The following is a 15,000-nucleotide window of genomic DNA, read 5'->3' on the forward strand; positions in this document are numbered from 1 at the left end:
ACATATTATTATTATTATTATTGTTGTTGTTGTTGTTGTTGTTGTTGCTGTTACTATAATTATTGTTATTTTTATTATCATTATTATTTTTATTATTATTATTGTTATTAATATTATTATTATTATTATTATTATTATTATTATTATTATTATTATTATTATTATTATTATTATTATTATTATTATTATCATCATTATTATTATTATTATTATTATTAGCTAAGCTACATCCCTGGTTGGAAATGCAGTATGCTGTAAGTCTAAGGGCTCAACAGGAAAAAAATAGCCCAGAGAGAAAAGAAAATAAGGTAATAAACTATATGAGAAGTAACGAATAATGAATATAAAATATCTTAAGATCAGTAACAACGTCAAAATATCTGTCATACATAAACAATGAAGAGATGCTTATGTCAGTCTGTTCAACATAAAACATACGCTGTAAGTTTAAAATTCTAAAGTACCACTGATTCAAATGTCTGAACAGGAAGATCTTTCCACAATCTGGTCACAGCTGGAATAAAACTTCTAAAATACGATACAGTGTCATGATTTACGATAAAGAAGGCATAACTACTAGAATTAATTGCATACCTAGTATGGTACTGTCTGGGAAGATCTGAATCCAAATTGATATCTAGATCAGGAATAAGAAATTTGGCAAGCCGCAAATTTTTGTCATACTAATTAAAATGAGAGTCAGCAGCTGAAGACCAGATCTGAGAACAATACTCAAAACAAGGCAGAATGAAAGTATTAAAACATTTTCTTCAGGATAGATTGATCACTGAAAATCTTCACTCTTCTCAATATGATAGTTTATTATGTAATTTAAAAAGAAACCGAGAAAGTTTGTGTTTCTCAAAAGTAACTTTGTAGTCAAGAATCACACCTAAAGTTTTAGAGTAGCGTAGAGCTAAAGGAATATTGTCAATGTCGAGAACTGAATGCTGAGGAGCCAACATCATCGACCTACTTACAATGATCATTTTAGATTTGTTAGGGTTCAACTTCATGCCACATAATTTGTACCATGCACTAATTTTAGATGATTTGGATACTGGATTGGATTGCTGTAAGGCGATCGAGAGCGATCTTAAAGGGTGGAAAGCACACATGTTACGAGGGAGGAACCTTTTTGAAGCTGCCTTGAGGGACTTCGAAACAGTCAATTAAAAAAACTAGAGGCATGTTTCAAAATCATAGAAGATACTAAGGAGATACAGAAGAAATAGGAAGAACATGGCTATTGTGAAATTTTTGGGTGTGTCACACAAAGCCGCTAAGGCAGAAATTATAAGATCCTTTAGAGACTTGTCTATGATGTTTCAGAGACGATGCCCAGTGGATTTAAGCCTTCCAGATCAAAAACGAAAACTATACAAATGGACTCAGCAGAGGAGGGAGTCGCACTTGTCCTAGTATGCAGTGTTCCTTGATAAAGATTCACTTATACTGTTTCTTTATCAGGTGGACAACTGCACTAGAGAAAAAACCTGACCACCTCTGGTATGCTGTATCCTATTAAGGAGATTACGTTGTACTGATCTAGTGGAACAGGAGTGACTGTTTAGTGTTATAAACCTAAGAAAAAGAGAAGTCTTTGAAAGAAAATAGAAAATCCAATAAATAAAAGATAATAAATAAAAACATAGAAAATATTTCTATTGGAAAATATTTTTAGCTTGTTTCATTTGAGTTTTGAAGAAAATATTAGTTTTAGTTTGCATTTGTAAGGAAATAAGTTATGTGAGAGCCTTTAACAGACAGAATCAATGCCAAGTGGATTAAAACCTTCCAGATCTAAAAGGAATAACAGTTACTATGGTGGCATACCCATTCAACCACCAGCAAGCGCGGCCCCAACCAAGCCGAAGGAGACTAACCGACACGTATCAACACCGCCGGACCCGCCTGCTGACCAACCACAACTGCTGGCTGACCGACATTACCCAACATCAGTCGATCAACCTCCCCCACTCCCGCCTATAAAGCCGGCCAACCACACTCGCCAGCTTATACACACAACGCCGAACGACCAAACTCCACTGCCCCCACCTGCAACACCAAGTCGTGTCAGACCTTCAACGCCAGCTGCTCCACCCCAACTAGCAAATCCCATCCCACCAATTGGTCTCGCCGTGGGCCGGCCATCCAGGACTGTCAAAACGCCCAAATGGCATGAAGACTATGATTTTTCATCTCATGCTTAACATGTCGATGTCCAATGTTGTAGAATGCTCGATCGACCTGATATCATATCAGACATTGCATTACTTTCATCAGTGTAATGATTGCTTTGTGTAACTTGACTAGTTTGAAGGATGTTTGATCAACCTGTTATTAGATTAGATGTCATATTACCATCCTCATTACATTCATTTATCAGTATGATTTACAGAACTATCAGGCTGTTCAGTGAAGATTTTCCATTTTAAACTCAATGACCCAGTTAATTACTGTTCAAACTTAATCAGTCTCTTCCTAGCCGATCAAGACTTGGGAGGAGATAGAGAACCATGACTTATGAACGTCACCTGTGTGTGACACTGTGAACGTTGTAGAGCACACCCCTCGCTTGTAGCTCGTTTGTACATTGTTTACATGCCAAATACAAATGGAAATCGTTCCTATTTAGACTCTGTATTAACTTTACATCATTTTATCAACAATACAAGATTTCCCATTAAAGCTAAAAATGACTAAATCACAATCTCCACTAATCTGTATAAAATGGCCTGCAAAAGTATCAAGAATGGTGTCATTGTGGAGGATCAATTTTCATTTATTTTATTTTTTGTTTTTCCCAAATCCTGAGAGAGAGTCAAAAGTCAAAGTCAAAAGTCAAAAACCTCTATTCCATTATAAAATGGTTATTTTATTACATAATATAAATTATTTACATAAAATTCACAATAATTTAGGATGTATATACATTCAAGTAAAATTTAAAAAATATTGCTTTAGTTTCTTTTTTAATAAATCAGAACTAACATTTATACATTTTCTTATTTCCAGAGGTAGTTTATTCCAGCAAGCTGGGCCCCTTATTACCATTGAGCGTGAACCCAAATCCGTTCGATAGCTGTCTACATATAGATTTTCATTCTGTCTTATTAATGTATTCCTACAATTACCAACTGTAGGAAATGTGTATAGCCAGTTGGGATATTCTTTTCTCAAATATTTAAAAACAAAAACACAAACATCGTACATACACTTTTCTTTTAATTTTATCCACTTTAATTGCTGGAGGGTTGGGGTGATGTGATCATATTTTTTTTTCACCACAATAACTGCTACTCTACCTGCAAAGTTTTGGATTTTTTGAGCTTTTCCATATGCATATCATTAGTTACCCCCCATATCTTAATACAGTAGTTTATTACACTCAAGACCAGACTTTCCACAATCAAAGCTCGAGTAGTATCATCAACGTAATCTTTTACTCTACTTGTATACATTAGAATGCCACTCACTTCACTCAGCTCGTCAATGTGAGTACTGAATGTCATGTACCTGTCCATGTGTAGACCTAGATTTTTCATATGTTGACTTATCTTTACTTCATCACCATCGCATTTTATTACAATGTCATCTGGAATTTTGCTAATGTACTGTGAGCTACCCACAAACATGCACTGTGTTTTGGTGGCATTTAATAATAGCCCTTTTCTTAGAAAATATTTCTTAATTTTGAGCAATATTAGTTCAGCACTTTTAATCAAGGCATCTGGATTTTCTATTTGATCAGCCAAAAGAACTTGGGTGTCATCAGTGTATTGAATTAGCAAGCAGTTTTCTATGTATTTAATCATATCATTAACGTAGACTAAAAACAGAATTGGACCTAGGACAGATCCCTGTGGGACCCCAAATTCAACCTTTCCAATGCAAGAATTTACGTCTCCTAAGCTAACTACCTGACTTCTATCCTTCAAGCAATCCTGAAACCAGAAAGTATCAATATAATGTTCCTTAAGAGATTTACACAATTCATCATGGTTGACACTATCAAATGCCTTTGATAGGTCGCATAAAATTAATATGGAAACTTTTTTTTTTCTATCAATATTTTTATAAATTTCATCTGTTAATTTCATTAAAGCTGTTTATGTTGATAAACCTTTACGGAATCCATGCCGAGTGTTAGAGATGAAATTATTTTTTTCTAGATGTTCCATTAACTGATTACATACAATCTTTTCTATTACTTTCGATATTACTGGAAGGATAGAAACAGGTCTATAATTACCAGGGTCGTCCTTGTCTCCTTTCTTGCGAAGAGGGTCTACGAGGGGTTGTTTCCAAATAGAAGGATATTTCCCAGTTACAATCGATGTATTTATGATAACCGTGATATAATACGCAATAACTGTAAGGGAATCTTTTAGAAAACTAGTAAGAATACCATCCGTCCCGTAAGCATTACTATTATTCAAACTCTTAACTGTTAATATTATTGTTTCTACTGTAACTGGTTGCGGTCTAAACAATCTTATATTATTGCCAAAATTATTTTGAATGGTTCTAATATCTTCATTTTCGTACTTTCGTAGAATTTCCTGCGTTTTACCATAAGTTATTTTTCCTACATTAGCAAAGTATAGGTTAAATTGATCTGCTCTAGCTTTTGGGTTGTCGTATTCAATATTTTTATTTGTTTTAGTAGATACAATATTATTCATAATTTTCCATGTTTCTTTGCGAGATTTACTTTTCTTGATCTTGTCTTTGTTATAATAAGCTTTGGCAGTACGCATCTTCGAATTGATGAGTTTTTTCATTTCCTTATACTCATTGTTCAGATTTTATCATGTCTATTTTTTTTAAGCCTTTCTTGCATTTTGTCCCTTTCAATCATACTGTTTTTAGACCATTGTCTATCCAAGGTGCACTGGGTCTCCTTATTTCCTTCGTGGTTATTGGGGCACATTTATCTAAGGCACTGTTATATACTTCATTAAAAATTCCTATTTGAATATCTGTGTCATCAGTATGCATGATTGTAGGCTACCTAAAATTAGTTTTTGGTCTAGCAATGTATTGCACAAAAAATCTGCAGAATAATATCTTAAACACCTAGAGGTTACCATGACTGGTTTACGCTTTGGCTTCTTAATATCTATGATAAATAAAATATGTTCATGGTCAGCTACAATACTTGGAGTTACCTCGATGTTAATAACACTTTCCTGCTTGTTAGTTATCAAAACGTCTAGTAGTGTGGATGAGATGGGGCTAACTCTAGTAGGTTTATTAATCATTTGATTTAATTTGGTGACTCTTAAAATATTATGTATCTTTGCTGAACCTAACATCAAATCATCATTTAGATCACCTATTACATAAATTGATTTATTCTTTAGAGAAATCATTCTCAGACATTCCAAAATATAGTTAAAAGTATCATTTGAAGCATGCGGATGTCTATACAAGCAACCAATGATAACAGAAGGTAGCTTACGAGATTGTACAGAGAGCCAAACCTCTTCTACCCCCTCTACTCTTTGAACATTAAGATTACAAATATTAACAAAGATTATTTTTTTACATAAATACAACAACCTCCACCTCTTCCTTTGTCACATCTATATATTGTATAATTAGGAAATTCAATGAGTGAATCGACAATATTCGGGGTTAACCAAGTCTCAGTTAAACATAATACATCGACATTTCTGTTTAAGAGCATTAATTCAATTTCACATATCTTACCAAGGAGAGACTGTACATTCAAATATTCTACACACAAAAGATAGTTTTTTTGAAGTCACATGATTAGTTATCCCAGTACCAATGTTCGGGACGAGCACTTCTTGTGTGATAACCGCCTCTTGATGGAAGAGGCGGGAAGTCATATTCCCACGTAGCCGCTCGTGACCAGTAGTTGTCATGGGAGAGGTCATGGTTGTCATAAGGCTGAGCTGAGTAACCTCTATTTGTCGACTGCCTGTAAGGTGGTCTCCAATTGTATTCCTCACTTTGGTACTTTGGTATTGCGCGGGTGATCCTTGGGGTTGGGATAGGGCCAAGAAATTACCTAGTAACAAGGCACCCGGCTGCGATGGCCTTCCTGCCAAGGCTTTCAAATTCTGCCACCCTATAATTTATAGCCTATTTTCTGCACTATTTAATGCCTGTATATTACACCAATATCTCCCCGAAACCCTGCTACTTGTCCACTTAATACCTCTCATAAAAAAACAAACTGAAGGATGCCAGTGACCCAGGAAACTACCGCCCCATCGCCATTACAACAATTTCATCGAAAATATTTGAATCTCTTCTGCTCCGTCGCCTTGCACCATTCCTCCACACCGCAGACAATCAATTTGGTTTTAAGACTAACCACTCGACTGACACCTGTATATATATTTTAAAGGAGTTATTGAATTTCTATATATCCTTGGCCTCCCCTGTCTACTTATGTTTTGTAGACGTGCGGAAGGCATTTGACAGTGTAAACTATCTGAAGCTCTTTTTGAAACTACGCAAAAGGGGAACTCCTCTATATCTCATCGGTATATTATACTGTTGGTTCACAACGCAACAGTTCTGTGTCAAATGGGGCAATGTCCTGTCCCAGCAATTCGGCTCATCTAACGGTCTCAGGCAAGGAGGCATCCTCTCACCATACTTATTTAATGTTTACACAGACGACTTAAATATCAGACTGAATTCACTTCCCATTGGTTGTACGGTTAATGGCTTTACCATAAATAACCTATGCTACGCTGACGATATGGTCCTCATCTCCCCCTCTGCCCGTGGCCTAAAACGACTCATCGACACCTGCAACGCATACGCTTCTGAACATGACATAATCTATAACGAATCGAAGACACAGTGCATGTCGGTCCTTCCTAGATCGCTCCGTTTCGTAGAAGATCCACATATTTACCTTCAAAACCATCAGCTAGCATTTGTCAATGATTTTCCTTACGTAGGTCACATCATTACGAAAGATTTAAAGGACACATCTGACATTGAAAACAGGCGACATAAATTGTGTTGTCTAGGGAACATGGTAACGAGAAGATTTGCCTTCTGCCGCCAAGATATAAACAAACTCCTATTTCAAACCTACTGCTATAACGTATACGGCTGCTCGCTATGGGCAAACTATACGCGAGAATCGATGAGACGTATCACAGTCATTCACAATGATAACCTAATGTGCCTCACCAATACCCCGAGGCACCATTCAGCTTCAGCGATGTTTGTTGAAAATAGACTGGATAACCTAAAAACCATCATTCGTCGCTCTATAGTAAGTCTCACCTCCCGCCTACGATCTAGTGAAAATCCCCTAATTCAAAATGTGCTTGCAAGTGCAGCGTGAATAAAATCCAAAATGTGGGAAACCTGGAATACGGAAGCCTCAGTACAATGAATTGTATTCACTAATATTTGATAGTGTGGCTATGCCAAATCTTCATCACTAAATAACTTTGGTATGATTCCCAGTATTGTTATGATAACGTGTTTTATTATGTTCGTCCTGTATTTCCTTCACACCCCTGCTCAGTGACTAGATTTTTTTTTTCCCTCCCCAGTGTTCTTTCATTATTCAAGCAATTTCTGTTCCAACATATTATCATTGTCATCTCCATTTTGTTTTCTTTTTTTCTCTCTCTCCCTCTCTTTTTGTTTGCTAATATGTATGGTATCATCATTGCTAAGCGTTAATTCTAATGTGACTTTGTTACCCAAACCTTGATCTCCGTGGTCAACCTGCTAATTGATGTTTATAATATATCACTGATTTTATTGCATTTCTCATCTTTTTTTTTTTACCGATGTCAAAAGTGTAAGATCACTGTACCCTTATTGTAACTCTGTATATGGCTTCTACTGAAATAAAGATTATTATTATTATTATTATTATCATCATCTTGGGAGTGGTAGGAGTGGGTATTCCATCTAAACCCTGTCCGAGATGGCCGCTTAGGCCTACCTACATTTCTTTGCATCGACGGCTTCTTGGCGGCTTCCAATTGTCTTCTTCTAATATTTGGCAGGAACGGTGGAGTAATTATACCGTCAGCCCACGGATGTCCTCCTATCACTGTATTTTGCATTTTCTCTGGCACCTCTGCTACAAATGATTGGCCTCGGTTAGAATGTCCAAGATGCCGTACTTTAACTTCTTGTTGTGAGAGCCCTCGGAAAATTCACTCATCAACCACATTCTTAACAGATGCATTGCTGCTGACACCTCCAATGTACATTTCTACTGACCTTTGGGGTTGTACTACGATGTTGTCTTATTTCTTATATTGTTTATTGCTTGTATACATTTGTAATTCTAGCATTTCTACCATATCAATGTTTAAATTCAAAATTTGCACTGTTTATTATTCCACCCTTTATTATATGAATATACATTTCCATTTATTTTTAGGCTAAAAATCACATTTATATGTATCTATGTATGTGTATGTATATGTACATGTGTGTAGCCTATATGTATGTATATGTATATGTATGCATATGTATATACTTATGTATATGTATGTGTACATTTAGTTTATCTATATCAATATTTACTTTTTATATTTTTTTTGAATTGATGATATTTTATTTGTATTATTTATTATATTTGTATTATTATTGCCCGAAGAGCTCTGCTCCACATGGGCTTGGACCGAGTCTTTTTTTTTTTGTAAATATTTTATATGTAAATATGTTTTTGTCTAATAAACATTATCATCATCATCATTATTATTATTATTATTATTATTATTATTATTATTATTATTATTATTAATATTAAATTTGCTCTTGACGTGCTTTTCTATTTTTCTTTTTGTTAACCGGTGGTACGACACTGCGTTGGTCCGTAGGGACTGATCCTCCTCCTCCCTTTCTTCCTCCTGACCTTTGCTCTCATCCTCACTTTCTTCCAGGTGTAAATGATTGTTGTGGATAGGGGGAAGTGTGGGGGAGGGCGGTGGATTAGGGAGTGGCTGGCTGTCCACCTGCACTGTTTCCTTCGTGAGTAAGACAGGGTTTCTTGTCAAAGGAGATTGGGGGAGAGTTTGGCGCGATTCAATAGCACTATTTTCTGAATATTTTGTCATTGACTGTTCGAGCTTATTAACTCTTTCTTGAAGTAATGATACTGTTTGAAGTAGTTCTGCAATAATCAAATTGTTATCATCAAAGTTATGCGCACTTTGCTCATTGAAAATTTTATCTAGTTCTTTATTTCTAACTGAATTAATTATGCACGTGCTAAGAGTTATAATATCGCTCACAATTTTATGTTTCTCTTGTCGTTTCACTGTTTTTATTTTTATAATCCGAAAATACACTACACATTTCTATTATCAGGAGATCTCTCAAGGATATCAATAAATCCTGATGACATTTATCGAGCACTTCTTTGATATGTGTAGAGTACTGGTATATCTTTTTCAAAGATTTAAGAAATACTTGTGGGCACACGTCTTGGTTAATTTTTTCCAAGATACCTAGGTTTTCTATTTCCCGGATAGACTGTGACAAAGCTTCCTGCAAGGCCCATAGAGCCTTGGCTTCCTGGTTGTATAAGTCACTGGCAGCCATCTCTACACAATATTTCACAGAACAAGAAAAACACGTCCGTACTCTACGAGGTCAAGAGGTCAGAGAGAGAGAGAGAGAGAGAGAGAGAGAGAGAGAGAGGAGAGAGAGAGAGAGAGAGAGAATTATAGTATTTGTATAAATGGCAGTTTTATATAATTCGAGAGAGAGAGAGAGAGAGAGAGAGAGAGAGGAGAGAGAGAGAGAATTATAGTATTTGTATAAATGGCAGTTTTATATAATTCGAGAGAGAGAGAGAGAGAGAGAGAGAGAGAGAGAGAGAGAGAGAGAGAGAGAGAGAGAGAGAGAGAGAGAGAGAGAGAATTATAGTATTTGTATAAATGGCAGTTTTATATAATTCGAGAGAGAGAGAGAGAGAGAGAGAGAGAGAGAGAGAGAATTATAGAGAGAGTTTTATATAATTCGAGAGAGAGAGAGAGAGAGAGAGAGAGAGGAGAGAGAGAGAATTATAGTATTTGTATAAATGGCAGTTTTATATAATTCGAGAGAGAGAGAGAGAGAGAGTTCGAGAGAGAGAGAGAGAGAGAGAGAGAGAGAGAGAGAGAGAGAGAGAGAGGAATTATAGTATTTGTATAAATGGCAGTTTTATATAATTCGAGAGAGAGAGAGAGAGAGAGAGAGAGAGAGAGAGAGAGAGAGAGAGAGAGAGAGAGAGAGAGAGAGAGAGAGAGAGAGAGAGAGAGAATTATAGTATTTGTATAAATGGCAGTTTTATATAATTCGAGAGAGAGAGAGAGAGAGAGAGAGAGAGAGAGAGAATTATAGAGAGAGAGAGAGAGAGAGAGAGAGAGAGAGAGACTACGATTCTCTCAAACTCAGTCAGAAAGACGATGCAGTTAGGATGACGTCATCATTTAAAGACGCTATATCTTCATTGTTTGGAAAAATGATTGACTATTTGTTCTTTTAATGACCTTAGGAAACATTGGCCTTGCTATAAAGTTCCCCAGGACGTTGTGAAAACAATCTACATACAAAGTTCAAGTAAACAAACGCATGCATTGTAACTTCTGTAAATGTTTGGAAACTTTGGCTTCTGTTCTCCGAGTAGAATTCGTTCAACTACGTTCTACCAATGCCTCCCATTTCTGCTAGACGTACGATAGTTCAAAACATAAGTAAAGAATCGCTATAGATATGCAAAAATAACACAGACGATTTTTTCAAACTCAGTCATGCAGACGACACAGTAAGGATGACGTCATCATTTAAAATAATTAGCTGAAACTTCTGGGGAGCATGTACGATATGTTTATGCATACATAGAAGCAATAAAACTTTTTGATTTCTGAAAGTTGTTATGTCAAAACCCCATGGCGGACGGCCCCCTTAAACAAGCTCAATAGGCATTGATTGTAGCACTGTCGGATGCCAAACCACTACTTAGTATTAGCAACCAAAATCTTTAAAACCCGTAAAAAAGGAAAATAAGGAATATAGAATGCTCTCTGCACCAACACCCTTAGATCTATTTGCCCGATTTAAAGTTAAAAAAAATAAACTTCCAAAATTCACTGGTTACTCTTTGCATGGGAATTATCACTCAAGACATCAGCACGGCATTACACACAACTCTTAAAATAAATCCAACACTCACCACTTATGATTTAACATCCAATATCTTTCCCTTTGACACTTCAACTTTGATTTGAGTTACTTCTTAAACATGTCTTCCGTTTTGCCTTCACCCCTGACATAACAAGGATGACAAAACCACGAAGCAGGCATCCCTAGTTGAGGGTCTGCTTTAATGTCCTTGCATAAGCAGTGGCGCCATCTAGATTCATACATCAAAACCACTCGTCTTTGGTGACATGTGACGTTACCTCTCACGTCAAAAATTTCTATCGATTTACAATTTCATAAAACTTACCATTGTAAGAAATTGACAAGTTTAGTCACTGCATTGATAAAATATGCAATAATCATACTTGAATAACCTGAATGATAACAACTATTGGTCCATCTCTTCCTTTAGATTTATTTCATAATTTTGTAATATACTTAGCAAGTCTTGAGAAACAGATTTGGCAAGTTATAGTCTTTGTTTAAATTCTCTTTTATTTGTTATTTTTCTACGATAGTAAAAGAGAGAGAGAGAGAGAGAGAGAGAGAGAGAGAGAGAGAGAGAGAGAGAGAGAGAGAGAGAGAGAGAGAGAGAATTAATATCACACTATCCTTTTTTTTACGCCACATAACATCCGGTTGGTGCAAAAATTCTCTTTCCCCACCAGGTGTGGGAACAGGGTTACAGGGAGAACTAGGGGGACATTCTCATTCACTTTTGCCCCAATTTGAGCTTATTTATTCCAATTGGGGGAGAAAAAAAAATCAAATTTATTGAGTGCTTTCGGATTTTTTTTTCATATTTCTTCCCGGATGTTTTAGAAAAAAAAAAATGGACACTGAGTGTCGGTATATCAGATTATATCTGTAATATACATATTCTATCAGTCAACAAGATGTATTACAACTATGAATCACCTCAAGACTAACAATAACGAAAAAGAAAGTCAAGTAAAAAGCAGATTCTTTCTTGCCTCAGTACGATAAGAAAAAAACTGATGGTAAAAGCAACATATTTCTGCCGGAGAGAGAGAGAGAGAGAGAGAGAGAGAGAGAGAGAGAGAGAGAGAGAGAGACGTAATATAAATTTACTTCATTGGACATAAGGTTTGTTTGTTCTTCTGTCATTCCAACTTGCGTGTGACTGTCCATATGAACTTAAAAATTCCTCTTTTCGGCATATCACGGGCTTGGAAATAGCCTGCGCATGTAAGAACATGATATCGGTTTACTGCGTGGCATGCCAAATTGACGGTGTGGCCTCTGAAGATGCTCCAGTGATAGGTAGTAGGTTGGCCAGGGCACCAGTCACCCGTAGAGACACTACCGCTAGAGAGTTATAGGGTCTTTTGACTGGCCAGAGAGTACTATATTGGATCCTTCTCTCTGGTTACGTTTAATTTTCCCTTTACTTACACACACATACACACTCAGGCACGCTATTATATCTTATTTCTCTTCCGCTTATTTTGTTAGTTCTTTTAATTTATATGGATGTTTATTTTAATGTTACTCTTTTTAAAATATTTTATTTTTCCTCGCTTCCTTTCCTCACTGGGCTATTTTCCCTGTTGGAGTTCCTGGGCTTATGGCATACTACTTTTCCAACTAGGGTTGTAGCTTATCAAGTAATAATAATAATAATAATAATAATAATAATAATAATAATAATACAGGAACGGGTATATCAATATTTGAAAATTATTCCAAATATATATAATATACTCCTGTAAATAAAAAAAAAACTTTTGAATAAATGAATAAAATTTTAAAGATACTATGAATAGTATAGTACATGTGGAATTATAATTTATAGCTTCTTAATTCTGCTTCTTATTAATATATAGCAGGAAAGTTTAGTAACAAACCTTCCTCATAGCACAAAGACAGTAAAAGGATAAGCCTTTACTGTCTTTGGTTTACGAGGAAGACGATTAATAATGTGCCAGGGCAAAAAGGAAATTTTTACTTATATTTTGAATCCCATGAACATAAGAATTAGTGATATAGATTCAAAATTACGTATGAATAAATAAAAGAGCTTAGCTGAAAACACTCCATTATGGCTTATAAAACGTTGGGATGCAATTTTAAATGCATCGAATGGTCAAGTTGAACATAATGAATTATTGACCAGTATCCAGCAATGAAAAATTTGAAATAATGATCTATTCAATTGTTAATATAAAACATGATAATGAAAAAGAATTAAAAGACACCACTGGCAACTTTACTCTTACAAGGAGTATTCAGTGAAATAACTAATGTCTAAACTTTCATATTCTTTCGTATAAAATATTCTTTTTTTTTTTTTTTTGTGAAATAATACTACAGGATACAATTACATAAAATAAAGCATTGTAAAAGTACCATTAATGTTCTATTTGACTGTAAAATTAGAAATCTTAAAGGAGTTTTACTAATTTTGTTTGGTAAAACAAGTGGAAGCCTTGGAAGATATTGATGGTAACATAGCAAAAAGAAAAAAAAGTATTACGGCTTCTAAAACATTAATATATAATTCTGAAGGCAATATATGGTCTTCAAATTGAATATAATTAATCATTAACGGATATTCAGGAATGTGACAAGCTATATCTGGGTGAAAACACTATAAGTTTGAGATTTGTTGTTAGCAGACGAATTCCTTTTGGGAAATAAAGCTAAAGGAATAAAATTAAATAGTACAAATAGTTCTATTTTATCGTATAAACTTGTTTTTTATTTTTATACTACTCTTCCTGTATTCTATAACATGATTTAGATATGCTTATTATTTATTGTAGGGTCGTAATCTGAAAAAAAATCATGGACTCGGCGATGGTATGGACATCTATTGACAGTAAAAATAACTAAAAATAAACACATGATTAATACTAACCTGCAACGTTGTATATCCAAAGAAGGTATTTAGTGCAAAATGTGAACTATTCAATCATTGCAATATGATACAAATATATTAATAAATAGAATTATTTTCATTTGGCGTCCTAATATATCCACATATGAGGATAACAACTGAGAAGAAAATTAAAATAAAAAGACAACTAGTAACCTCTAGCAACCTTTAGCTTTCCCACAATATTCATTGAAATATCCATTGTCCAAGTTTTAAAATTCTTTTACATAAAATACATTTTATGTACAGTCCTTAAACTAAATATATTTATATAAGATAATGAAGTCTTTTAAATACCATTCGAGTCCTATTTGATTGTAAAATTAAAATTCTTAAAGGTTATTTTGGCAATTTTGTATGGTAAAACAAGTGGTTGATCATGATTCAGGAATTTGTCAGCTGTTTATGTTACCAAATATGATGATCGAAACACCTTTAGGATTTCGAATTTTATAATTGAATAGATGTATATATATATATATATATATATATATATATATATATATATATATATATATATATATATATTTACTGTAACAAACATATTTTTTACTAATGTTATGCATAAAATACATTTTATGTGAAAGAATTTTAATGCTTGGACAATAGGTATTTTAATGAAAAATCTGCGAAAGAAAAGTTGCCATCAGCTATTTTATTTATCTATTTATTTATTTAGTCATTTATTATAAAAAAAATAAATACCAATAAATCATTTAATAGAATAAACGAACAATATTATGAATGATAAAACTTAGTTTACATGATGCAAATGAGACGATTTGTACAATTTCATCGCATTAATTTAGTTTTGGTTCCTTCAATAAATTCGTCTGCTAACAACAAATGTTGTTTTTTTAAGGTTATCACCTTGATATAGCTGTCTCTTGGATGGAATAGTCCTTAATGATAATTTTTGTTAAATTCTTAAACTTAGCACTGCC

Source organism: Palaemon carinicauda, chromosome 5 (genome assembly GCF_036898095.1).
Source record: "Palaemon carinicauda isolate YSFRI2023 chromosome 5, ASM3689809v2, whole genome shotgun sequence".
Taxonomy (NCBI): Eukaryota; Metazoa; Arthropoda; class Malacostraca; order Decapoda; family Palaemonidae; genus Palaemon; species Palaemon carinicauda.